Source organism: Bos javanicus, chromosome 6 (assembly GCF_032452875.1).
Source record: "Bos javanicus breed banteng chromosome 6, ARS-OSU_banteng_1.0, whole genome shotgun sequence".
Classification (NCBI taxonomy): domain Eukaryota; kingdom Metazoa; phylum Chordata; class Mammalia; order Artiodactyla; family Bovidae; genus Bos; species Bos javanicus.
This window is the reverse complement of record NC_083873.1, coordinates 59,895,782-59,923,128: the sequence shown is the minus strand read 5'-3', so window position 1 is coordinate 59,923,128 and position 27,347 is coordinate 59,895,782. Positions and strand designations below refer to the sequence as shown.

Sequence of the window (27,347 nt, the reverse complement as noted above, 5' to 3'; positions counted from 1 at the left end):
TTTATATGGCACTTACTATGTACGAAGCCCCTCTCTAAGCATGTTACAAATTTTAAGGTATTTAATCTTCACACCAACCCTATGAGGGTAGTTTATTCCTTTTTTACAGATGATGAAACCGAGACACAGATTTTAATTGACTGGCCCCAGGTCACAAAACTGATAAATGGGAAAGCTGTAACTCAGACCCAAGCAGTCTGGCTCTAGTCATGGATATGTGCTTATCCAAAATTCTACATTGCCCTCCACTGTTATCGGAACACTTATTTTGAATCAGCTGTAGCTGATACAGTTTAGGGAGCACCAGTGTTGGTCAACATTTCGGGTCTTGACGCCTGTACATTTTAGGCCCTAACATATGTCCAGGCATGGCCTGGTAAGCAGCTCAAACCCACCCTGCAATGTCCTGGGTCCACAGAAAAGGAAGCACTGAAACCTCCAACAGGTTGGCTCACTGATCGAATTTTGCCCCAGAAACCTGGAGAGAAAAGATTCCCTTTCTGAGCCCAGGTCTCAGTTCTCTATCTTGGGAGTGGGTTTTCTCTACACAAAAACAAAATCAAATTTATGCTATGTAATCAGTGAGTTTGCAAAGTAAGGATTTCATTTCTCAGTGACAGTATCAAAACTGAACATGTGAACCAACAGGCTCCTACAACTATCGCTGAGTCAATTCAACTAGAAAAACAGAAAATATGCTAACTGGCTTGGCTGTGCCAGAGTGGGCGGAGGAAGGCTACATTTCTATTCACAAAGTCTGATTCATTTAGGAAAAGAAAAAGTCACATGCCATCAGATTGGGATTTGTGTTCACTGCACTGAGGAGAAGTACAGGGCCTTCATACTCTCAGGGGTGACTAAGCCATTATTTCACTTGGAACACAAAGCACTGTTGCTTTGCACACCCCTCACTGTAATTAGCTCTTGTAAGCAAGGGATGAAGAATCGAACACGAGAGCTCCTTGGCTGTGGGCCAGACACTCAGAATTATTTATTTTATTTTGCTTAAGGAGACAGAGGAGAAGAGGGCCACGTCTAATAGTCTGTTTCTTCATGTGTCCCTGAGTTACATGCAGTCAGATGATAACTATGCTCTTCTGTCTGAGAGCAATAGTTGGTCCTTTCAAGAGAGTCCAAATGCATATGTTGGTTCAAGCCAGGGGTGCACTGGTAAATGTTTAACAACCAGCCTTGGGAGAGGTTGAAGACTGATTTGTTGTGTTTGCGGATATCTACAGTGTTAAATACTCCTACCTTGACAGGTGTCAGGCTACTCAGCTGACATCACTGAACGAGGACTTGGGAAAAGATGAATGCACAGTAGCACAGCTGTTCTTTACCCTTCCCACCATTCAGATGCAGTTGATGTAAATAACTTAAAAAACAGAGATAATGGCCAAAGTAAAGAAATCATTAGGAAATGATGTGTTGAGTATTTGTCACTTCATTTTAAATGGAATTTATTGAATTGTAAGTTCACGTCATGCAATTTCCCTGGTGGCTTCCCTGTTGGCTCAGATGGGAAAGAATCCGCCTGCAGTGCAGGAGACCCAGGTTCAATCCCTGGGTCAGAAAGGTCTCTTGGAGGGGGAGATGGCCACCCACGGCAGTCTTCTTGCCTGGAGAATTCCATGGACAGAGGAGCTTGGCAGGCCACAGTCCATGGGGTCACAAAGAGTCAGACATGGCTGAGAACTGTCATAGCATACATAGCTGCCATGGAATTTTAATAGTGGCTGTTAAACAACTTGTTGTTGTTGTCTAGTCACTAAGTCGTGTCCAACTCTTTGCAACCTCATGGACAGTAGCCCACCAGGCTCCTCTGTTCATGGGATTTCCCAGGCAAGAATACTGGACTGGGTTCCCATTTCCTTCTCCAGGGGCTCTTCCTGACCCAGGGATCGAACTCATGGCTCCTGCCACATATCCTGCATTGCAGGCAGATTCTTTACCACTGAGCCACCAGGGAGGCCCTTGAAAGTTTAACAACTGGCTCAGCAGTTATGAGAGCCAGGACAAGGCAACTCCAGCACCACTGATCATGTGGCCCCAGGCACAGAAGAACTCATAAGCCTGTTACTTCAAAACGAAGCCCACACATCGTCGCCCAGGCTTCTACTTTCTCATTCTGTGAGAACAGTCATTCTAGAATGTCCTGCCTTGCTTTACTCACCTACAGAACAGAGAGAAGACCATCCCTGTTCCTGTTATAGTCTGCGGATTATCTAATTCAAGCCTCTGGTTTACCTGGCTTCCCAGGTGGCTCAGTGGTAGAGAATCTGCCTGCAATGTAAGACATGAAGGTTCAGTCCCTGGGCTGGGAAGATCCCCTGGAAAAGGAAATGGTGACCCACTCCGGTATTCTTGCCTGGGAAATCCCATGGACAGAGGAGCCTGGTGGGCTACAGTCCGTGGGGTCGCAGAAGAGTCAGAAAAAACTTAGCAACTAAACAACAGTTTTACCGAAGAGGAAAATAAGTCTCAAAAGAGTCAAATAATAGTTAAAATAATAGCTGACATTGATTAAACTCCTACTATAGGCCAGCTGCTGGGGCTGTGTTAAGAATGTCATGGTTCAACAAAAAGCAGCTCCTTTTTTTTTTTTTTTTTGTCCTTGCTATGCGGTTTGTGGATCTTAGTTCCCCAACCAGGGATTGAACCTGGGCCCTTGGCGTGAGAACACAGTCTTAACCCCACTGGATCTCTAAGGAATTACCAGCTCCTTCTCTTGACTTTGTGTTTTCATTAACCAAGCTGCCTCCCAGTTATTCTTTGAGAATGAAAACTATGGCTTTATTATTTTTATATACCCTGATATAACTTGCATAGAACCTTAGATATAACAGGTGACAATAAATGTTTACTGAGTTATAATAAGATGCTTAGGTTCCAGACCTAAATATGCTTCTTGTAGTCTTGGAAAACACTGCCCCAGTATTCTCTGTCACTCTGCCAAAAGGCCTTTAGAACCTTTTTTGGGGGTAAAATATATATATTATAAAATGTACCATTTTAACCATTTTAAAATGTACAATTGAGTGGCATCAGGTTGGGTTTTGGTTTAGTCACTCAGTCGTATTCGACTCTTATGACTCCATGGACTGTAGCCTGCCAAGTTCCTTTGTTCATGGAATTTTCTAGGCAAGAATACTAGACTGGGTTGCCATTTCCTTCTCCAGGGGATCTTCCCAGCCCAGGGACCGAACCCTGGTCTCCTGCATTGCGGGCGGATTCTTTATCAACTGACCTACAAGGGAAGCCCATTTACAATACTGTGCAACCGTTCAGTTCAGTTCAGTAGCTCAGTCGTATAAGACTTTTTGCATGGACTGCAGCACGCCAGGCCTCCCTGTCCATCACCAACTTCCGGAGCTTGCTCAAATTCATGTCTGTGTAGGGATAATAGTAGTAGCTACCTCCAGGGTTATTGTAAGGATTAATGCATTCATATGTATAAAGTGCATAAAGGAAGTGCTGTCCACTTCCTGTGAATAACACTCTGGGATTATTATCTTCCTGGAGACCTTAGTGCATACATGAGTGATATTTGAGTGTGTACGTGTCACAGGCAGTGTGGGAGCACTGAAGGATGAGGGATGGCTGAGGCAGCAGCAGATACTGGGAAAACACCGTCTGGAAAGCTGAAGATCGGTGATCTTCTGGTGTTGCTGACATGCTTTGGGGCCTTCAGGTGTTACCTCTCTGAGCCTTTGTCTTCTCACCTGTGAAATGAGAATATTTGACCAGATGAAATCTAAGGTCTGCTTCACATTTAACATTCTATATCTGTCTCTAACAGGTTTGAAAGGTGCCAGGATTTTTAAAGGGAACTGAAGAAATCAAATTAGCAGGTAGGGAGGAGGGTTCCTCAGACAGACATTGACACTTGAGTGGAAACGAGACTCTTAGGTCAACCGTGCCACCTGCTTGAGTCATCTGGTTTCCCACATCCTCTTTTAAAGGAGCTATGCACCGTTCCTTTGCACTAAGGTTCAATTTCAAGCTCACACGGTCCAGTTCTAAAAGGCCAGAGAGAGTCTTTGTTGGCCTTGATGACTCATAGGGACAGTTTGCCACCTATTTTACTGATGACAGTCCGGGATTACAGCACTGATAGATAGTACTGAGTCTTTTGCTTGTTTTTTTTTAAAGGTAAAATTTACCAGCTGGTGATCTCTGGTTATTTTCTGATCTGCTTGGCCAGATGGCACTTTCAGTGATAAAACTGCACAACACAAAGAGGTTTCACTTTGCTCTGTATCTTCTCTGCTCCATTTCTCAAATAACATGTCTACTCTGCAGATTTTTTTCTGAACCCAGAAGCTTAGGCATTCAGTGATGAAACCTGATGAGGGAAGCTCTTAGAGTCTGATTAACTTGGAGACATCATCTAGTTGCTGTTTAATTAGACATTCAAATAAAATCATATGCATTCCTATTGGATACTCACTTTGATTACGAACATTTAAAAATTCACTGATATTATTGTTCTTACTATTGCATTATCATTGTTGTATTGATAATGACTATTGTGTAGAATACTTCTACATGACTGACTCATTGGAAAAGATACTGATGCTGGGAAAGATTGAGGGCCAGAGGAAAAGAGGGTGACAGAGGATGAGATGGTTGGATGGCATCATTGACTCACTGGACATAAGTTTGAGCAAACTCTGAGAGAGAGTGAAGGACAGGGAAGCCTGGCATGCTGCAGTCCATTCGGGTCACAAAGAGTTGGACAGGACTGAGTGACTGACAACAACAAGAATACTTCCACATTTCCATTCACAAAGTATCTTTTAAAATAGTAATTTATTTGATATATGTTATTGTCCTTCGGGGAAGTGTAGGACTGTAGATAAGAGAATAAGCTTCAGAGTTTTACTAAATTGGGTCAGAATCCCAGCTTTGCCCTTAGATTCGGTTAGTCCCGATGTCCTTACCTATAAAATGGTGATAATAATACCCAATTTATACAGTTGTGGGTGGATTTGGAGATATAATACAAAGAGCCTAGTTCAGTACTTGATACATAAAATATTCAATAAATAGTGGCTATTACTACTATTGTTATCATTATTCTCCTTTTCTACATGAGGAAATTGAGGCTCAAAAAAATAAGAGATTTACTCAGGGTTGTTTAAGCCATAAGTGATAAAGCTATGACTCAAATGTAGGGCTTTGGATTCAGAACTTGTCTGTGTTCTTTCCACAGACTGACATTGCCAGTCAAAGAACAGCTTTAGTCTAGTAAAAGTGCCTAGCTTCGTTATTCAACTCGTTAAAAATGTACTTGTTGTTTTTTATTTGTTATTTTACTTTTTTCCTCTTTACCTCTTTTTTTTTCCCCCTTGTTTTTGGCCATGGGGCTTCTGGGATCTTAGTTCCCCAACCAGGGATTGAACCCTGGCCCTCAGCAGTTAAAACACAAAGTCCTAAACACTGAGTTGCTAGGAACTCCTCCCTTTATCTCTTCATAGTTCTCCTCCCTTTCTCTCTCCCCTCTATTTCTGTGTCTCTCCCTCCCTCCTTTTCTGTCTGTCTCATTTAGTAGAACCCAAATTAGGGAATCTGAAGTAAAGAGCAATAAAAATAGTCCCTGGATTTGTTTCTGACTCATAGCCAAATAGCTCCAAATTACACTCAGATGCCTACCATCTTTCAACATCTCCAAATGTTCCCTTAGATCTTTGGAGCTAGAAGCTGTCTTCCACGTCATCTAGCACAGCTCCTTGATGAAAGCAGAGAAAAGTCAGTTAGCACAGGAAGTTCAAACCAGCGAAGGAGCGAGAGCTAGAAGCCACAGGTCAGGATCCCAGTCCTGGTTTCTTTCTTCTTCTCTTTGCTCTTCAATGAGTATTATCTCTCCTCTACTCTTTTACTAAAACTAATGTACATTATCTTCATAATCCTATGTACTTGGTTTGATGATCATTTAAAATATCAGCTAGTTACACAATTGTGACACTCGAGACATCACAGTCATAAGATCAGCACAGCTTCTTTGGAAATCATGCTGTCAGGACGGGAGTCTCCTCCCAGCGCTTTTGTTCTGGTCTTAGGGTGGTAACAAGAGGCTTTCTCGTGACTTACCTAAGCCTTCCTGCTTTGGGCAGAATTGAAAGTAGGGCAGTACTTGCCAATCCCGTGGTATTTCAGTGTGTCCCTATGGTCATAACTAACATTAGGAAGTATGAAAATTTAAATTCCATGCTTGCAGCCTCTCTCCCTCTTTCTCCCTGCCTCCCTCCCTCCCTCCCTCCCCTCCTTTCTCCCTTCCTTCCTATCCAAGCCAAATATATTGCTAAACCCAAATTTGGAGATGTTCCAGGAGTGAGGCCTCTTTAAACTTGATCCTCTAAAGATCCTTTCCTCCTCCTTTCTCCCACAGTCACAGTGCCTACCTCACAGGGCACCCAAAGGCAGTGAATGAATAAATGCACAGAGGAGAAAAACACATATGCCCAGTTTTGAATTTTGAGTCCTGAGCATATCACCTAAAGAGTGATGGTCATCTTGTGTTTTGAACTTGGTTTGAATTCTTTTCAAACTCATCTTGTCACTTGAACCTAAATTTCATCCCTTACCCCTTGGGTGAATCATTTGACCTCTCTGGGATTCTATTTTTTCCATTTGTTCATGGCTGTTCATGGCTCTAAGGGCCAGGAGAAGAAATAAATAAGTGCTACTTGTCTGGCTTCCCTGGTTGCTCAGCAGTAAGGAATCCACCTGCAATGTGGGAGACTCGAGTTTGATCCCTGGGTTGGAAAGATCCCCTGGAGAAGGAAATGGCAACTCACTCCAGTGTTCTTGCCTAGGAAATCCCGTAGACAGAGGAGCCTGGCAGGCTATAGTCGATGGGGCCACAAAGAGTCGGACATGGCTGAGCTATTGAAAAGCAAACAAAACTTGCCTGGCACATAACAGCCCTTAAATAATGCTCATATTCTTTCTTCCCTTGCCTCCTCAGGGCCTTACTGCCCCTCTTCAAATCCTCCTTGGTTCGCTCCTGAGTTCCACTAGCAACATGGTAGAACTTGGGGTCATTTTCCTGTGCCAACTCCCATTTCTTACACTGCAAGCGGCTTAGTTCATTTCCATTTCTACTCAGCAGGGAAGACCAACTTTCCTTCTCATGGATCTGGAATTTGTGTTCCTCTTTGTTTGTTTGAAGTTGAACACTGTGGGGTATCAGCCCGCACCTTCGATCTAATCCCTGCTAGTCCAGAGGGACAGGTCTTCCTTGGCAGTGAGATTTTAAAATAACACTGCAGGCCAAGGATTGCTGAAATTCAGCTGAAACCAGCCTTCCCTAAAGACCAGCTGCCTGCTCAATCAAAAGTCTTGGATTCCTCTGCAAGATTACATCTTCTTCTGGGCTATTTACTCAGCCCACAGCTTACTACAAAGCTGGTTTTCACCCCGTGGTAAAAACTACAAAGATAACCCGCTTGCTTAAAGATGGATGGCATCTTTGAGTTGCCTCAGGCTTATCTGCAGCCATTTTCCTATGGCCATTCCACCAGCCCTCAGGTCTCTGCTCACTGGTTTTTCACACTTTTGGAATTTATTCCTTGGATTCCTAATGACTGGGTAAGTCTGCTTGGCGACTTGCCCTGAAGTGGAAGACTCTATTATTATTATTACTATTATTTTTGCAATAAGATCACAATCAGAGTCAGTCCCACAAGAAGCGCAAGGAAAGGTTTCCTAACCACCTCTCGAGACGTGGAAGAGTTCCTCTTGGTCCAGAAGTGCAGGTCAGGAACATGGCTTCCAGCTTCTTCCTGTGTACCCGGGAATTATAACCAGGAAGCCACAGCAGAAGGCTCACGTATTCTTCCATCAAATATGTATTGGGCATCTACTCCATACCAGGCACTCTGCTAGGGCCTGAGTTGACAAGATGTGTAAGTTATAGTCCCTAGTGGGCAAAGGCAGATACACCTAAACGTAGTTACCGCCATGTTGCTGCACATTGTAAGAGAAGTCTGTGTAAAGGGCCAAGGACCTCAGGGGAAAGAGGCCCTCACGCTGGATGGTGGAGTGTGGTAGATGAAAGGGCATCACAGAGGTGACTGTCTGACAGAACTTCAAGAATGAGGAGCTCAACCAACTGGAGACATGTGGCATAAGGGCCAAAGTGGAGAAGAAAGGAGAAATTGTGTGGTTTGGATCCCTGCAGAAGTAGGTTCCGAGACAGTGACTTGAATGCAATAGTTAGTTTGGGAGATGACCCCAGAAAACAGCTGTAGAAGAATGGGGGATGCAGCCGGAATGGAAGGAGGGTGTGTTATCGAGACAGTTACCATTGTGGGTAATTGGAGTTCAACTCCTTTGGACAACCCTGAGAGTCAGTGTAACACAACATGTGGCTCAGAATTATCTCAACTAAAGAGCAAAGAAGCTGGAGTAGGAGGAGCTGTTTCCAGGAACACTTCTACTTCTGGCTTGCCCTGCCTAGGGTGCTCCCACAGCCAAAGAAGAGCCACAGAACTAGAGGTACAGGTGTTTGCAGCAATTTTCAGTGTGGACAGGTACATGTCCCCTGAGACATGAAAGGCATTGAGACGTGAAAATCTCAGTGGTCCATGAATTATGGACCATTAGTGAAGGGGCAAGAGGTAGAGTTGAAAAAGAAAGTGGGAGTCAGGACTTGTGTGCGCCCTAGGGCCCACGCTCCACAAGAGCAGCCACCGCAATGGGAAGCCCTGCACTACAGCGAGAGTGTAGCCCCCGGTCACTGTAACTGGAGAAAAGCCCATGCAGTGTCGAAGAGCCTATGCACCACAGTGGAGACCAAGAGCAAACAGAAAGAAAGATAGAAGAAAAGAAAGAGAATGCCTTGCTAAGGGGTTGGATCTTTACTCAACAGGGGATGGGAGTCACTGAGGGAGGTGGGGAGCCGAGTGCTATGGTCAGATGAGCCAAGTGCCACAGAAGCAGGAGAGGTTGTGAGATGGGAAGGCAAAGCAGCACCCAGATCCTGGACCTGCCATCAGACCGGGTGGACAAGTCGGCAGCACTCACAGGGTCGAATTCATTGCTCTTGAAGGCAATGAAGGGCAGGGCCTAAGGCAAGGCAGGGCCCTTGTGCTATTATAATTGTGCATGCTTACTTAACCAGACCATCTGTCTGTGGTCTCTGATTTCATGCACCATGCTGAGGCCAATGCCTAGTGCAGGGTCCGGCACATAGCAGGTACTCAGGAAGTGTTTGATGGATGGAGTGTAGGTTGGTTTATACTCATAGCTCTACCCAGAGCTATTAACTGCACTTACAGCCGGATTATCCTTGTTTCCAAAGGGCACTAGATTATTTTGTGTATGCATGTTGAAACTGGACTGCAAAGGTGGTACTGGCAGGACACTGAAGTATTTGGGGTCTCCTCTAAAAGCCCAGAGAAGGTCCCAGAAGATGCCCCCTCCCCCTGGGCTGCTCTAGCAAGGCCTTGGTGGAACTTTGCTTAATCGTCACTTGCATGGAGACATTTGCCACAGTCTCTATGTCATCACCAGAGGCTGGACTTTCCCTCTGGCCTTGGCCAACTAAGTGTCCTAACCCTTTCTTTCTGCCTAAATCAGACAGCGGTCGCTTCTGGTTGCCAACCAGAGAAAGAGGCTATCATTGTCATTCAACAAGAGGATGGTTTTCTGAGGTGGCTGTGTGACCTTTTTAGAAAATCCCCATGGAAAGGGGAAATATTCTGATGGTAAACAAGAGGAAAATAGAAACAATTCAGTAGCTAAATTGTTTCTGGAAGGGGCTCCATGCCCAGTAATTCTGACCCAGATCTCAAAGGAGAGGAGAGTTAATAGGATCCCACCACCCAGAATCCAAAGAGAACTCTAGAGGTTATGCAATCCATGGCTCTGCCGAGGGCGCAACCAAACTGAACCCATTAGTCAGTGATACTTCAAACATTTTAGGAAGGAGATTCTTTATCCTTTTCCATTAGAGATCAAGAAATTTTATGGTTAAGAAGCCCTTCAAGGAAATAACAGAACTTACGACCTGGAAACTCATTTCATAGCTGAGGAAACTGAAGCCAAGCTTCAGTTCAAGCCAGTATTAAAACAGTGTCCCTTGACCTCCTGTTTAGAAACTTCCTTCCATCACTCATCAAGCATTCCTTGAGTGCCCACCATGTGGACCTCTAGTTGGAATAGGGGAAAAACATAGCTCAACAAGATAGTTTCTGCACTCGCAGGACGGGCTCATAAGCCAGTTGAACAGAGATATTTGCATTTAATTAACTATAACCAAATGTCATCAATGCTACAATAAAAGCATATTCAAATGTGTCTTGAAATCTTAACGAGAGTCTTGTTTTTTAAAAAAATAGGTGCTAATCTTTACAACAGATTGCAAACGTTTCTACTTCTACCTCCTCCAATCCTCATGTCCAATTTCATTAGGTACACACTTAATGACAATTTTGTAAATACCAGAATTTTATTATAAAATCAGAAAGCACATGCTCCCATCTCAAGTTGCAGTGTCAGGTTATTATTTGTCCAAAGAGTTAAGGAAGCTGAACTGAGGTTTGTTTACCTTCCTACTACCCACAACCTTAGGAACATGGTCACTGTACTGATAATAAATGGAATTAGATGATAAAAAAAAAAAAAAAAGTAAATAAGAATAAAGAAAAAGGAACACTTACTACTTGTCCATGTTTACTATAACCTCCACAGTGAAACAATATCTTTTTTTAAATATTTTTTCACACTTTAAACTTTTTATTTTGTGTTGGGATATAGCCAATTAACAATGTTGTGATGGTTTCAGGTGAACAGCAAAGGGACTCAGCCATACATATATATGTATCCATTCTCTTCCTAAACCCCTATCTAACCCAGGCTGACATACAACATTGAGTAGAGTTCCATGTGCTATACAGTAAGTCCTTGTTGGTCATCCGTTTTGTGAAACACTATTTTTGAGAGGAGGAGTCATATGACGAGTCACTAGCCCACAGACAGGTTGTCATCACGAAAGCAATAGGCTGAAATTAAAATGTCATTTTATTTGAGCACCACTGTGTCACTTAGGGCCTGAAAGAAACATGCTGTTAGACTAGCATCTTATTCTAAAAAGAAAAAAAAAAAACGCACTATTGTAACCAAAGTTAAAAAAAGGAGATACTATCAGAATGATAGCTTTCTGAATAGTAAGATATGAGGGGGGAAATGTCCCTGGGAACAGACAGGTAAGTGTGTATAAATTTCACTAACTCTGCCATTGTTCGGAGAAGGCAACGGCACCCCACTCCAGTACTCTTGCCTGGAAAGCCCCATGGACTGAGGAGCCTGGTGGGCTGCAGTCCATGGGGTCACTAAGAGTCGGACACGACTGAGCGACTTCACTTTCACTTTTCACTGTCATGCATTGGAGAAGGAAATGGCAACCCACTCCAGTGTTCTTGCCTGGAGAATCCCAGGGACGGGGGAGCCTGGTGGGCTTCCGTCTATGGGGTCGCACAGAGTCGGACACAACTGAAGTGACTTAGCAGCAGCAGCAGCTGCCATTGTTATTTCATTTGACTCTTCCATTCAATAATTGAACTGGAAAGTGTAAGTCAATGATGCATCACAATAAAAACTTACTTTCTGGAACCAAGTCTCCTTCTGCTCCCCTATTAGTCAGTAATGACCTAGCTTCAACTGCCTGCCCCACAGCTAGATGCTGCAGAGAACTGGTTCCTGACAACTCATGAGATGCCCCACTCTCCTATCCACAAGTCTCCAGTTCTCTCTGTGAATCCCTATTTTGATGGATGGCCACAAGAAGCTAGAAATCTTGGAAGCAGTTGCCTCCTCTCTTTTTCTGACTACCACCCCCATCCTTCTTCCTTTCTGCATTCAGTTGACATCAAATTCTCTCGGTTCTATTTACTCAACAAATCAGGGAGTGTTCAACTGCAGTAAATAGAAATCATTCTCGCTGGTAGCCATTCCCTTCTCCAGGGTATCTTCCTGACCCAGGGATGGAACCTGGATCTCCTGCGTTGCAGGCAGATTTTTACTGTCTAAGCCACCAGGGAAGCCCTTTAATATATGCAATCAAGTCCTTATACGGTGATTGGAAGAGCAGGCATCCCACTGGACCTGGAGGTCAGCCTTCCACAGTAACACTGCCAGAACCAGCCTGTCAGGGGAGCTGCTGCATTGCCACAATCAGGAAGGTGAGGAGTCAGAAAACTACCACTAGAACTACTGAGTTCTGGGACACACCACTTTCTGGGATCAGAAAGCTGTTCCGCCATGTTCGCAACAAAGGCATGTTTTGTCTGCTAGATCCACACCAGCAAAAATAGTGCCTGTGCCTGTGCCCTGTGCTCTACCCACAAGGCTAGCAGCCCATGGGGTGATGCCACAGGAACATGTGTTTATGACTGTGCTGGCTGGAAGAAACAGCAGAAGCAGCCAGAAACCTGCCCCTTCCTCAGTTTTAACAAATCTTCCACAAAATGGATGTTTGTCAGAACTCACATTGCATTTGGAACTTTAACTGCAAGGGGTCTGGGAAATGAGGGTTTTAGCTTTTCAGCCTTTCAAGAAGGTACACTGGAAGGAGAGTGGAATGAGATAATTCACAGTATTTACCGCATGCATCATCTCTTAAACTGCCACTGCCCTATGGACCTTGTTGTCTCTTACCTGAACCATTGCAGTATCTTCACACCCAGTTTCTCTGATCCCAAATCCTTCCCTCTTCAATCCATCCTCTGTGTTGTGCTTAAAACACACCTGTAATCATGTCATTTTCCTGCTCAATATCTTGTCACCCATAAGCATAAGGACCATTTTTCCATTTAAGTCTCTGAACCATCTGGCCCCAACTCACCTCACCATCTGCAGATTTTGCTACTTCACCACCCCCTAGGCTTTGGTCACACGGGGGGTTAAATGCTTTCACCACCTCTTCCCATCTTGCTGTTGTTTGTGACCTTCTCCTGACTAGAATGCCTACTACCCTTCATTTTTTAATTTTTAATTCCACCTCTGAGAAGTTTCCTTCACTTTCCCCCTCTTTCCACACAGGCAGAATTAATGGGTTTCTCCTGGCATTTTACATCTCTCTCTATTGCCTTCCTCACTTTGTACTGTATATAGTTATATATGTATCTGTCTTGCCAGTGAGGAAATGGACTGTGTGTTCTATTCATCTGTGTATATCCCGTGCTTAACTCCTGGCGTGCTGCAGTCCATGGGGTCGCAAAGAGTCGGACACAACTGAGAAACTGAACAACAACAAGTCCTCAATAAATATTTGTTGAGCAAATGAATGAATGAATGACTTGTCCTGTGTGTCTAGGATACCCAGTCCCATCTGACTAGTTTTTGTCTTCAGCTTATAGATATTCTGAGACCTTTCTCCTCTCAAAAAGCAAGTTTTCCTTTGATCCTCTGGCTATTATCCTATCCCTGTTCTTCATTTCAAGACCAGTTATCTGAGAGGGTTATCCACACCTGCTATCTACACTCCTTTACCACCCAGCTTTACCACTCCACTGAAAGCACCCTTGTCAAGGTCACCAGTTATCTCCTGGTTGCCAAACAAAATGATAGTTTTCCATCATTATTTCATTTAACCCTTGCCTCACTTGACTTCATGAACATGCCTTCTTTCTTGAATCTCATTTTTCCCTGGGCAGACACTTTCTCCTTGGCCTTCTCCATGGACTCTTCTCCCTCGGTTGGGATAGAGATCCTGTCTCTTGTCCTCCTCTTGTCCTCTCAACACTCTGGGAGGTCTCGTGGCCCCATTATATTCCTAACTCATTTCCTATCATTTCCTCCTTCCATCTCTCCATTCCAGCTGTACCAGCCCTCCAGATGTTCTCAAATTGATCCACATTCTGGCTCAGTTGGTAAAGAATCCGTCTGCAGTGCAGGAGACCCAGGTTTGATCCTCGGGTAGGAAGATCCCCCGGAGAAGGAAACAACAACCCACTCAGTATTCTTGCCTGGAAAATCCCATGGTCAGAGGAGCCTGGAAGGCTACAGTCCATGGGGTCACAAAGAGTCGGAGGTGTCTGAGTGACTAAACCACCACTGGCTCTTGCTCTGCCTGGAGTACACTGCCTCTGGGCATTTCAGTTGCTCTGTCCCTCACCATCTTCATCCCTCTCAATGTCACCTTTTCAGAGAGGCCTTCTCTGACCACCTTTGAAATATTGCAACCTACCTCAGCTTTATATTCCTTTCTTGCTTTACTCTTCTATTCCTTTCCCTGCTTTCCTGCTTTATTTTTCCTCATAGTACTTACCATCATTAAACCTGCTGTATATTTTTATTTATTTTCATATTTATTTTTGTCTGTCTCTCCCGGTGAGAATGTAAACTCCATGAGGACAATATTTGGTTGTGCCTGTTTGGTTCACTGCTGCTTTCCCAAGTTCTAGAACAGTGTTTGGCACATGGTAGATGTTCAACAAATGTTTCTGGAATGAGTGAGTGTCTCTACTCCAAACCTTTTTGTGTCTCCTATTTCATCCTCAATATCTGATCAGTCACTAAGCCCCATGACTCTTACCTTCTAAATATATCCTTAATCCCCTCTTCTCCATCTACTTTGCCTCTACTATGGCCTCTCACAGGTTTGCCAATCTGATCTCTGCACCCCCTATTCAAAGCCCTTCTGAAACTCCTTAGCATATCAGATGATTCTCAGGAACTGCTCTGTCTCTCAATTTCATCTTACACTACTGCCATCTAACCCTCTAGCTATAGAGAGCTCCTTGTCTCACATCCCTGAATCCACCATCTCTCTTGTTCTGGGGAAACAGAAATATACCTCTCCGCCTTCTTTACTTGGCCAGCTCCTAAGCAAACTTCAGACTTCTCAGTTCTGACATCATCTCTCCTAGGTGGACTCTTTAAGGTAAAGTTAAACTGCCATGAACTTCTTGGGCTCATATACTGTAAGGCCATTGGATGTCTCTTACCTGTTGCCATAGAACCCAAATTCCTTGAAAATAGGGACTGTATCTCATTTATTTTTCTATATTTAGCATGATATACAGAACCTGACACATGGTAGATGCTCGATAAATATTGGTTCAGTTTAGTTGCTCAGTCGTGTCCAACTCTTTGCAACCCCAAGGATTGCAGCACGCCAGGCCTCCCTGTCCATCAGCAACTCCCAGAGATTACGCAAACTCGTGTCCACTGAGACTGTGATGCCATCCAACCATCTCATCCTCTGCCGACACCTCGTCCCACCTTCAGTCTTTCCCAGTATCAGGGTCTTTTCAAATGAGTCAATTCTTCGCATCAGGTGGCCAAAGTATTGGAGCTTCAGCTTCAGCGTCAGTCCTTCCAATGAATATTCAGGACTGATTTCTTTAGGATAGACTGGCTGGATCTCCTTGCAGTCCAAGGGACTCTCAAGAGTCTTCTCCAACACCACAGTTCAAAAGCATCAATTCTTTGGCGCTCAGCTTTCTTTATAGTCCAACTCTCACATCCATACATGACTACTGGAAAAACCAGAGCTTTGACTAGATGGAGCTTTGTTGGTAAACTAGTCTCTGCTTTTTAATATGCTGTCTAGGTTGGTCATTGCAACCTAATCACTGGTCTGCAGTGATTTTGGAGCCCCCAAAATAAAGTCAGCCACTGTTTCCACTGTTTCCCCATCTATTTGCCATACAGTGATGGGACAGGATGTCATGATCTTAGTTTTCTGAATGTTGAGTGTTAAGCCAACTTTTTCACTCCTCTTTCACTTTCATCAAGAGGCTCTTTGGTTCTTCTTTGCTTTCTGCCATAAGGGTGGTGTCGTCTGCATATCTGAGGTTATTGATATTTCTCCCAGCAATCTTAATTGCAGCTTGTGCTTCATCCAGCCCGGCATTTTACATGATGTACTCATGATAAGTTAAATAGCAGGGTGACAATATACAGCCTTGACGTACTCCTTTCCTGTTGAACCAGTCTGTTGTTCCATGTCCAGTTCTAACTGTTGCTTCCTGACCTGCATACAGATTTCTCAAGAGGCAGGTCAGGTGGTCTGGTATTCACATCTCTTTCAGAATTTTCCAGTTGTTGTGATCCACACAGTCAAAGGCTTTGGCATAGTCAATAAAGTAAAAATAGATGTTTTTCTGGAACTCTCTTGCTTTTTCAATGATCCAGCAGATGTTGGCAATTTGATCTCTGGTTCCTCATTGCCTTTCTTTGGGCTTAGAATGAAAACTGACCTTTTCCAGTCCTGTGGCCACTGCTGCGTTTTCCAGATTTGCTGTCATATTGACTGCAGCACTTTCACAGAATCATCTTTTAGGATTTGAAATAGCTCAACTGGAATTCCATCACCTCCACTAGCTTTATTTGTATTGATGCTTCCTAAGGCCCACTTGACTTAGCATTCCAGAATGTCTGACTCTAGGTGAGTGATCACACCATTGTGGTTATCTGGATCATGAAGATCTTTTTTATATAGTTCTTCTGTATATTCTTGCCACCTCTTCTTAATATCTTCTGCTTCTGTTAGGTCCATACCATTTCTGTCGTTTATTGTGCTCATCTTTGTATAAAATGTTCCCTTGATATCTCTAATTTTCTTGAAGAGATATCTAGTCTTTCTCATTCTATTGTTTTCCTCTATTTCTCTGCATTGATCACTGAGGAAGGCTCTCTTATCTGTCCTTGCTATTCTTTGGAACTCTGCATTCAAATGGGTATATCTATCTTTACTTTTCTTTTTTGCCTTTAGCTTCTCTTCTTTTCTCAGCTGTTTGTGAGGCCTCCTCAGACAACCATTTTGTCTTTTTGCATTTCTTTTTATTAAGGATGGTCTTGATCACTGCCTCCTGTACAATGTCATGAACCTCTGTCCATAGTTCTTCAGGCAGTTTATCAGATCTAATCCCTTGAATCTATTTTTCTCTTCTACTGTATAATCGTAAGGGATTTGATTTAGGTCATACCTGAATGGTCTAGTGGTTTTCTCTACTTTCTTCAATTTAAGTCTGAATTTGGCATAAGGAGTTCATGATCTGAGCCACAGTCAACTCCCTGTCTTGTTTTTGCTGACTGTATAGAGCTTCTCCATCTTTGGCTGCAAAGAATATAATCAATCTGATTTTGGTGTTGGCCATCTGGTGACATCCATGTACACAGAGTACAAGAGACATCCATCTACAGAGCTGTCTCTTGTGTTGTCAGAAGAGGGTGTTTGCTATGACCAGTGTGGTCTCTTGGCAAAACTCTGTTAGCCTTTGACTTACTTCATTTTGTACTCCAAGGCCAAATTTGCCTGTTACTCCAGTTATCTCTTGACTTTCTACTTTTGCATTGCAGTCCCCTGTAATGAAGAGGACATCTTTTTTGGGTGTTAGTTCTAGAAGGTCTTATAGGTCTTCATAGAACCATTCAACTTCAGCTTCTTCAGCATTACTGGTCAGGGCATAGACTTGGATTACTGTGATATTGAATGATTTGCCTTGGAAACAAACAGAGATCATTCTGTCATTTTTGAGACTGCATCCAAGCACTGCATTTTTAAAACAAAAAGTAGACAGTTGGATGATGAATCCTAACAGGAAATACCTACATTGGGCTTATAATGTTCTAGTGGTCTTCCCAGGACCCTATTTGTAGTAGCACATGGAAAATTTCCAATAATCCTAATGCTGAGGGTACTGGTAAGATGCCTAAAGGCCCCTAGATGGTTATTTGACCACAGTTACACAGTTGGTAAGCAGGAGAGACAAGATTCAGACTTAGGTATCTGGCTCCACATATTTGTAACTACTATGCTTAAACCAGTGTTGGATGGATAGAAGGTGTATACAAGGATCTTCTAAGTAGAGAAACAATAGAAGCAAAGCACATATTATTTTATGTGCTTTTTATGATCAGTAAATTTGACTAAACCTGAAATGAATTCTGTCCTGTAAAATACTCATCTTGTACAATGTGTCAAATTAAAACCTTATTTTGTGTTCAATCTCCAGTGTGACTCTAAGCTCAGATCCTCGCTGAGCTAAACCCTATCTTCCTTGACACCCACTTCTACAAACTGATATCACAATATTCAAATGTATATCCACATTCACTTATTCATTTAACAAACATTTTCTGAGCGCCTACTGTGTGCCGGGCCCTGTCTTTACACTGGTACTACTGCTAATAGATATATACACTTATATATAATGTAATTGTAGACAATACAGAATCTTTTTTGAGACCATAGAGTATAGTGGTTAGGATCACAGGCTCAGGAGCCAGACTGCCTGGGTTAAAACTCAGTTCTGATGCTTTCTATTTGTGGGACCTCAGCATTGTCACCTGTCCAGTGCATTGGTCTCTTCAGCTATAAAATGGGTATAACAACATTCTATCCTATCTCCTGGGGTTGTTGTGAGGATTAAATAGTTAATATGTGTGACGTGCTTAACACAGCTTCTAGCAAAAACTCTGGGAAGCACTTAATAAATGTTAGTAATTTTATGTTGACAATCATTTTTAATTAGTTATTGCTAAATAATTGAGCTTCTTATGTGAGGCTGTTTTCCACTATAAAATAAAAATAAATCTGGAGACCTTCTCTGGTGGGGCATAAGCCTTAAAGGGATATAAAGGAATTAACAGCATTTGTTGCTCTAACAAAACCATGTTTTGGTCTCGAGTGGGCCTTTAAGGGCCTGTAATTTCCATCAGGGTTCCTTCCATCCCAGCAGGCGGGTGAGTCGGGGAAAGCCTGCAGTCTAAGCAGACGGGCTTTGGCAGAGCTATTTGTGCAGGAAGTACGGAGGTCAAGGGACTCCTTGTATTGAAGGCCTTTCTCAAAATGAAGGATTTGGCTTCTGAGATTAATGTTCGAAGTGAACCCCTGCTATACTTAATTCCCTTTTCTGTGAACTCAGTGCATTTTTAAAATTCAGTTAGGGGCCCTCCTATGGTGTGGCATGGAAACCACAAACCCAGACGCCCTTTTGACGGAATTCACACTGCCCTCCCTCATCCCTTGACCCAATGGACTGCTGACTGCATTCTAGGATTAATCACTGCGCTGAATTCTTTGGGTTAAAGTGTGCCCAGAAATAACATGTCTTAAATTTGCACATATTAGGTCCAGTGGGGATTTAATATAAACATTTAAAAATAAAAGATTCATTAAAAAAGGCTTCTATGAGTAGCTAGGGCTTCCCTGGTGGCTCAGACGGTAAAGAATCTGCCTGGAATGCAAGAGACCTGGGTTTGATCCCTGGGTTGGAAAGATCCCCTGTAGAAGGGCATGGCAACCCACTCCAGTATTCTTGCCTGGAGAATCCCCATGGACAGAGGAGCCTGGCAGGCTGCAATCCCAGGGGTCACATAGAGTTGGACACAACTGAGTAGCTAGTGGCCACCATATGAGGAAATGAGAAACTGGAAATGGGGGGTGAGAGGTCTCTCTGGGTTGAGTTGCATGTTCTAAGTTACCAGAGGGTTGATAATTTAGAACCCTCCTGTGTTGCAGGCGGATTCTTTACCAACTGATCTATGAGGGAAGCCACATCAGAGGGTTACTTTTTAAAATAATTTCTGTTGGGCAAAATATCCAATCAAGCTCAACAGTAAGTTTGATTGGTGATTTTATCCCATCTACTAATACATTTTCTATTTCAGGTAAAATTAAGTGGAACAAGGGAAACTGGTAGAAAGTAAGTCCATTGAGAAGATATTTGCCTTTTTCACTTTATGATCTCAGCTCCCATAAGAAATAAACATTAGAGGCTCCCTCCCCATAAAAGTCAACTGCTTGAGGACTTCTCTGGTGGTCCAGTGACTAAGACTCCAATCTCTGTTTGGGGAACTAGATTCCACATGCCTCAGCTAAGACCTGGTGCAACAGAAAAAAAAAAAAAAAAAAAAAATATATATATATATATATATATATATGGAGAGAGAGAGAGAGACAGAGAGACAGAGAGACAGAGAGAGTCAACTGCTTATCATATAACCACTGTTACAAAGAGTTGTTATATAGGGAAATAATTATAACAGTAATAACAGCAAACAGTTATAAAGCAATTACTGGGCTATAATCTTCTGGGCATCATTCTAAGCTCTTTGCATTTATTACATGCCTGATTTAGGCCTAACATGTACCATTTTAGTGCATGGTCTTTGGTCTTTAAAAAAAACAACTAATGTGTTGAAAACTTTGACTGTGTCCAGCACTATGCTTTTTTTTTTTTTTTTAATTTTTGGACACACTTCATGGCATGTGGGATCTTAGTTCCCTGACCAGGAATTGAGCCTGCACCTTCTTCAGTGGAATTTAGGAGTTATAACCCTGGACTGCTAGGGAAGTCCCGAGCACTGTGTTTTTATGTGTATTGCCTCTTTTAATCCTCATGATGACTCCACAGTTAGGTGTTGCCATCAACCATAAACTGAGGCTCAGAGAGTTAGGTAACTTGTTCCCCACAATTGCCAAGATGCAAAGTTTGGTCTTATTGACATCAAGCCCGAGCTCTTTATCTTGCTGCTCTTCTATCTCTCATAGAATTGGAAGCTATTGCATAGACTCAGCGTGCCTCACTCTCATAGGGGTCTTTGATGGGGTTCTTTGTGGGTTTCCATGCCTCCAAGGTGAGAAGTGTCCCGAAACTCTGGCTAGAATTTCCTAGATTTCTCCCCACAAGTGGGAGATAAAATAATTGTTTGGAACTCCTTGATCTTGTTCCTTAACTGGATACAGAAATAGAGTAATCATAGTTTTAGCTATAGGAAATAGTGAAAAGAAGTTTTAAAAAGAAACCCAAAGCAAAAAACCTTGACTCTGCTACTTACTAGCACCTGGAACAACTCGTGATAACCTCAGTTTCCTAATCTGAGCAATGGAGTGATGCAAATTATTTGTGCTTTACTCGGCACCCCACTCCAGTACCCTTGCCTGGAAAATCCCATGGATGGAGGAGCCTGGTCGGCTGCAGTCCATGGGGTCGCTAAGAATCAGATACGACTGAGCGACTTCACTTTCACTTTCCACTTTCACGCATTGGAGAAGGAAATGGCAACCCACTAGCCTGGAGAATCCCAGGGACGGGGGAGCCTGGTGGGCTGCTGTCTACGCGGTCGCACAGAGTAGGACACGACTGAAGCCACTTAGCAGCAGCAGCAGCAGCATACATACCTTATACAGTTTTCATGACCAAAGATGACATCACTGTTGGAAAGTGTATGTTAGATTCGTTGTTACTATTATACTGTGATTTAAAAAAATTTTTTTTATTTATTTATTTTTGGTTGTGCTGGGTCTTCCTTGATGTTTGGGCTTTCTCTAATTGCAGCTAGCAGAGGCTACTCTTTGTTGTGAGAAGGTGAGGCTACTCAGGCTTCTCATGGCAGTGGCCCTTGTTGCAGAGCAAAAGCTCTAGGCATATGGGCTTCAGTAGTTGCAGCTCGCAGGTTTAGTTGCTCCAAGGCAAATGGAATCTTCCTGGACCACGGATGGAACCTGTGTCCACTACATTGGCAGGTGGATTCCTATCCACTGTACCACCAGGGAAGTCCTATACTGTGGTTCTTTACAAATGTAGGAGGATTGCTCCTATTAATGAGGGTGTCTTGGGAATAGTGTTATTTTATCTTAAACATATGAAAGACAATTCTTTGTGAGCCATGGAGTAGGTTTTTTCCAGGTACCAAAGGCAATACCACTTCTGGGAGTATCTACTATGTGCCAGTAATCATAATGAGACTTCACCTTTCATTTAACTCTTATACAAATCCAGAGAGGGAGGGGTATTATTTTATAAATGAAGTAACTGAAGCTCTCCATGGAGTTGCAGAGTCAGACATGACTTAGTGACTAAACAACCACCACAAACTGAAGCTCAAGAGCAGCTAAGCAATTTACCCAGCAGCACATAACTAAGAGGTAAAATTGAGATTCAAACTTAGAACTATGGGGAAACAATTTCCATGCTATTGGCATTCATTCTAGCCCTCTGCCTTTTAGGCAGAAGGAAAAGGAGAAAACAGAAAGCAAAAGGCAAGGGTCTACAGAACTCAAATGCCCCAAGATCATGGGATTTGCCTGAGAATTAAAATAATGATGATGATAATGATAATAATAGTAAAGATGAGGAACAGACATCAAGGTCAGCCACAAAGAAGTAGTAACAAACATTCATATTTCTTTTGCCATAGACTGTCACTTAAAATGTTTTATTTTCTCTATGTTCCTAGGGACAGCACTGGGAAGTAGTTAGGAATAGGAATAATATCCACTTAATAGGTGGCAATGTACAAAAGTGAGAAAGAAGGAGCAGTGCCAGGCTTCGTTTGAGAGAAAGTGAACCACTGAGGGCTGTCATAAGGACTTGCTTCCGGGGAGCTGGGCTTCCTCAAGGGCCATCTTCCCTAATTCCAGCTCCAGTTCACCTGCAGTCACTGACCTCCACACTTTCAAACTTACTTGATTATTCCTAGCCATTATTCCCCTGGTTTGGCCCATTGCTTCCTATGGAAAAGCCTGGAAAAAGAAGTGGGAAAATCTGTGAGCCTGAGAATGTCCCCTCTTGAATTCTTTAACTCAGAAGGTCCCTGACACTGTGAGGCTCTCAAGGTAACAATTCTCATACTTACGGAAAAGAAAAATCTGAGCTATGTGGAGTCAGAGTTTTTAAGTTGTCTTGAGGCTGTGGAACGCTTGTCTGTATCCGGCATCTTAGATACGGTGAGGGAACCCTGAAGGGGTCACAGTGCCGGATCTTCATATAGTAACAAGGAATGAATCTAAAACTCAGAAAACATTTAGTTGATCTGTTAAGTCTTGCACCACAGGGAAGATAAAAAATCAAAGAGATTTAAAATGTTTCAGAATTCTTGGCTGGTTTGAAGGAATCATTTTTCCAAAAGGTGGCAAACTATGCTTTTAGATTTAACTGGAGCTGAGAACTATCTCGGCCTCATCACTCAGGGAAAACGTGCTCTAGCTGACCTCAGTGCCTTCAATCTGCAAAACAGGAATGAAGTGCTGCATAGGATGGTGCTGTAGGGCAAAACGAGGTGGGTTAAGGTGCACCGCAAAGTACTAAAGGCCTCATTTGGGTAAACGGGCTATGATTTCCTTAAGAGTGAAGTTAAGTGGAGAAAAAAGGGCATCAGCACTGCACATGCTTACTGTCAATAATTACTTTCAAATATTTATGAAGAGCTTAAAAATTATTTCCCCCAGTTTCACACTGATATTCAAATGGTAATAACCATTATTTGTCCAGCATTGGATAGGATAAGTAACTCTCCCGGTGTCAGACAGCAAATTAGGTGCCTAAATCCGAATTCGAATGAAGCACACATCTGTGGTAGATGGCTAGATCCTGAGTTTCCTCGCTGTCAGAGAACTTCATGGAGTGTACAGGTCAACTTATTTTCATGTATCTTGTCCATCTGGCAACTTTTAAGTGAGATGGAGATCACTTAAACACTATTTTTACAGGACCTTTATTTTCATTATATTCAATGAATGTAAACTGCAGAAATTTCACTGTTAGAATTTTCCGGATAGGGACCCTGGGAGAGGTTTAAAAAAAAAAGAAAAAAAGAAAGAAACTGGCTCATGGCTTTACAACTACAGAGTGGCAGTGTTGGCTCAAGACCCCACTTCTCTGATCACGACCCCACCTCTTCAGGAAAAAAGCTATAGTACAAATAATAATAATTTTAAAAAACAGTGGCATTAGTGGCAACTAACACAGTGTACCAAGCACTGTTCTAACCTTTTTGTATGTATTAACTCATTTAACCCGCAAATAAAAAAAAAAAGATTTTAACTATCTCTTCACTAAAGCAGCCCAATGAGAAGTAGCACTTTTTTTTCCTCCCCTCAGTTGAATGACACTGCAACCCGAAATCACAACTCCGTTTTAGGTTCCTGGTGGTGCCTGCTTCCTCTTCTAGTTTGTTTAGTCACAGAATTCGATTCCTGTTGGCCGATTACGCGCCTACAAACAGGCTTAGCGCTCTATTGAAATGCGTGAGGCTCCTTAACTCTTGTATAAACAGGTAATGCGAAGGGGTGGGGCACAGATTGCGGATTTCTTGGGGATGGGGCTGGGATGGGGGTTAGAACCGGCTCCCCAGAGGATCGGGCCGAGGTTAAGGGAGAGCTTGGCTGCTGTTTTAAAATGCAGTGGTTTTTTTTGTACCCTTTCTAGAAACCAGCTGTAACTTTAGGTCACAGCGTATTAAAATGAGCCACTTCTGAACCAGCAGCGCCCAGGCCCCAGGCCCTGCTGTGAAGGCCCCGGCAAAGGTCAGGGCTTGGTCCGCGTGACGCTCCTTCCCGTGCCCGTCCGAGCTGTTCTGCCTCAGGTAAGGACACTCTCGGGAGGTCCCCCCCTTCCTCCAGGCCCGCCGCCGAGCTCGCTGTGATCCTACCTGGTTACACGACTTCTTTACTGGGCGGGGGGTGGGGTGGGGGGAGGACGGGGGTGGGGTGTACCGACCGGCTCGTGATTCAACAGCTGGTTCCTTATTCCTCAAACGTGGTTCTGCTTGGTTTCCCTCAACCGCCCAAAGCGGGGGGCCAGACGTCTGATTTCGGGCAGATGTCCTCAGGTGGAGCAGGTGCCACTGCTGGGGCTATTTCTTGGCTGTCTAAAATGGATGTGACTTTTTGAGCGGGGAGCGACAAGTCTGTGTGGTGAAGTCCCCACGTCTCTTCCCCATCAAGGCAGATTTGTTTTGTTTTGTTTTTATCCCCAACCTTCAGCAAAGGTATCTGCGCTCCTAAAACAACAGGAATGTTGCACTGGCCTTCAGCCAGCGGAGGCTCAGCGAGCAGGATAAAATTTCAGAGCAGATTTACGGGAAGTTGCCGGTGTTGGGAGTAAAAATCTGGTTTGGTGAGTTTAAGGGAAGGGAGTAGACGAGAGACAACCTTGCTACTGTGAGGCGAACGGCCTCGGATGGGGGAGGGCAGAAGCGGGAGGAGGGAACAGGGAAGAGCCGGAGCCGAGGCTCGAGCGCTCCCCGCGCGCAGCGCCGGACGCACGCAGGGCTCCCGGGGCCGCCGGTCTCCCCCGGGTGCGGGTCCGGCGCCGCTCTGCCAGGGGAACTCGCCGCGCTTTCGAATTCTCGCTCCCGCCAGGAATTTAGCCCCGAGAGAACTGCCTTCTGGTTATCGCGCCGGCTTCTCACTTTGGAATGTGCAGTTTGGGACAGTGAGAAGTTGGGGCTCGGGGAGTTGTCCTCGGAGAGAGTTTCTCTCCTGCGGGTTTCCAAGGTTAAGAGATTCTGATAAACTGGAATTCCCAGAGCCTGGGAGTGAAGCCTGAAACGATCTGTGGCTTTAAGCGGCGCGGTAGGGAGTCGCTGGACACTCCTTATTTTGGTTTTACATTAAAAAGAGGGAGGCCGAGAAGATGTTGTAGGTTACTTCCTAGCTGTGTCAGTCGCTACCGCGCTCTGAATGGTGTTAATTTCAGAAGTGGGCGACTGCAAATACATCACAAAGGTAAGGTCGTTTTTGGCAATCTTTCTAACTACTGTCCCTTAATCTTACCTGTGGGTCCAGATTTTGAAATTTTGTTTTGCTCTCTTTCGACCTTATCTCCCCTTATTCTACCGTCCGCCTTCGGACTCTGGCATATTTAATGGGAAAGAAATAATTTATAATAAGATTTTAAAAGCATCAGCTTCTGGAAAAGCAGAAAATTATATACAGTCAGCCCCATCGTTTCCTCTGGTGATGAAACCTCTTCCATACAATAAGCAATTTTCTCCCCCGCTCTTGAAAGCATATGATTGGGCTGTCCAGAGGCACAGGTGACTTTTTAGACTCAGATTATTAAAGTGTGATTGAGAAAACTTTTATGACAGGCATCTCACAGTGAGTGGTAAGGAGGGGAGGGTTACTGGGGGATGTGTGTTGGGGGAGGATATGAGGGGAATATCTTCTTGGAGTCATTTACCTCCCAAGGTAACACTGAGCACAGGCTTAGATGTTTAAAGTTAAAAATTCAATCTGTATAAAAGTCTAGGGCTGATGAACTATGACAGCTGACAAATCCGCCACTGGATATTTAAGAAATCAGATAAAATAAATGAAGTGGAATTTTTCAAATAGTGATTCATTTTTTATTAAGGTAAAAGTTCATCTACTCTTGGGTACTGTCCCAAAGCATTTGGGGATGTGTCTTCTTTCTTGCGGCTTATCTGAGATTGTGTCCTCGAGGTACTTTACTCATAGGCCATGCTGATTTTTGCCATGCTGATTTGTACTGTTACTGATGTAGCACATTCTAATGGCTCACCCAGTGTTCTTTAGTATGAATATAGATTAGAAATCTTTTCTTTAAAACTTGTTATGGTAGAGTCACAAGAATTTTTTAGGGCAGAGAAAAGCATAAATGTGAAGAGGTTGCCACAGATTTAAGCACAGTTGCAATTTAGATCAAGTGCATTTGAGAGTTGTAGGTGCCTATTCTAAAAGTAAAAGGTTTTCAACAGCATAAAACACAATCTCTAGACAAAGCCAAGTACCCAATCAAGGCGATGAGATAGCGTTTTGCAGGATTTTGTATTGCTGTTCAGCATGGCTCAGATGGTAGAGTCTGTCTGCAGTGCAGGAGACCCAGGTTCAATTACTGGGTCAGAAAGATCCCCTAGAGAAGAGAATGGCTACCCACTCCAGTACTCTTGCCTGGAGAATTCAGTGGTCAGAGGAGCCTGGATTATTAAACAATATTATTATTGTTTTTATAATAATTAAACAATAATTATTATTACAATAATATTATTATTAAACAATAATCCTTGTCAGATTGATGATCTGAAATCTTGGAGGGAAACAGAACTAACCCAGTCCAAAATGGAAACAGGAGGAAGGAAAGAAAGGAATTTGGGTTTTCATATCCTTTCTTGTCTACCTTACCCTTCACCTTGTTCTGATAAACCATTTTGGCCTCTTTGACTTAATTACTGCACAGAGGGAGAATGAGAAATCTGCCCAGTGTTATTATTTCAATATTTGTTAAAGGAAGAAATAAACTGACAAAAACCAAGCTCCTAAGTCTGACTCTGTCACGTTTCTTTACCTGACAAGGCTACACTTAAATTCATCTGCTCAAGAGTGTTTTGTGAACAGATGCCAAAAATGAATCAAGTTTTGAAGATTCTTCATCTTTTTCTTGGTTTTTGAGTTTTCAGAAGCTTGTAAGATTGAAAATTTGGCATCATCACTTTACTCCAATCTCTGTAGTTTTAATTGTCAGCGTATTTTTGATTCCCACCTGTGCTGCTGTACACTAAATTTTGCCCAAAACAGCTGGTGACACTGAGGATGAAATCAAGATAGAAAGCAAGGAAACTATGTGCTTCAGGACATGTGTCCT

General features: G+C 43.3%; 1 protein-coding gene and 1 long non-coding RNA gene across 4 annotated transcripts in view; one reads left to right on the top strand and one right to left on the bottom strand.

The window, feature by feature from the left end:
* Nucleotides 1-727: 727 nt before the first annotated feature.
* On the bottom strand, nucleotides 728-25,859 carry LOC133250005 (uncharacterized). Its single transcript, XR_009737209.1, has 3 exons — nucleotides 24,459-25,859; nucleotides 5,656-5,731; nucleotides 728-3,722 (listed from the first exon to the last, which is right to left on the bottom strand). It is a non-coding gene; the product is annotated as an uncharacterized LOC133250005 (long non-coding RNA).
* The window catches only part of RBM47 (RNA binding motif protein 47), a 176,562-nt gene continuing 173,094 nt past the window's right edge, over nucleotides 23,880-27,347 (top strand). The window contains exons 1-2 of one of the 3 annotated variants that reach the window (XM_061421195.1): nucleotides 23,880-24,015; nucleotides 24,168-24,324. The gene's annotated coding sequence lies outside the window, so the exon portion shown is untranslated. The remainder of the gene's footprint in view (nucleotides 24,016-24,167; nucleotides 24,325-27,347) is intronic. The other 2 variants (XM_061421194.1, XM_061421193.1) reach the window with 2 other exon arrangements.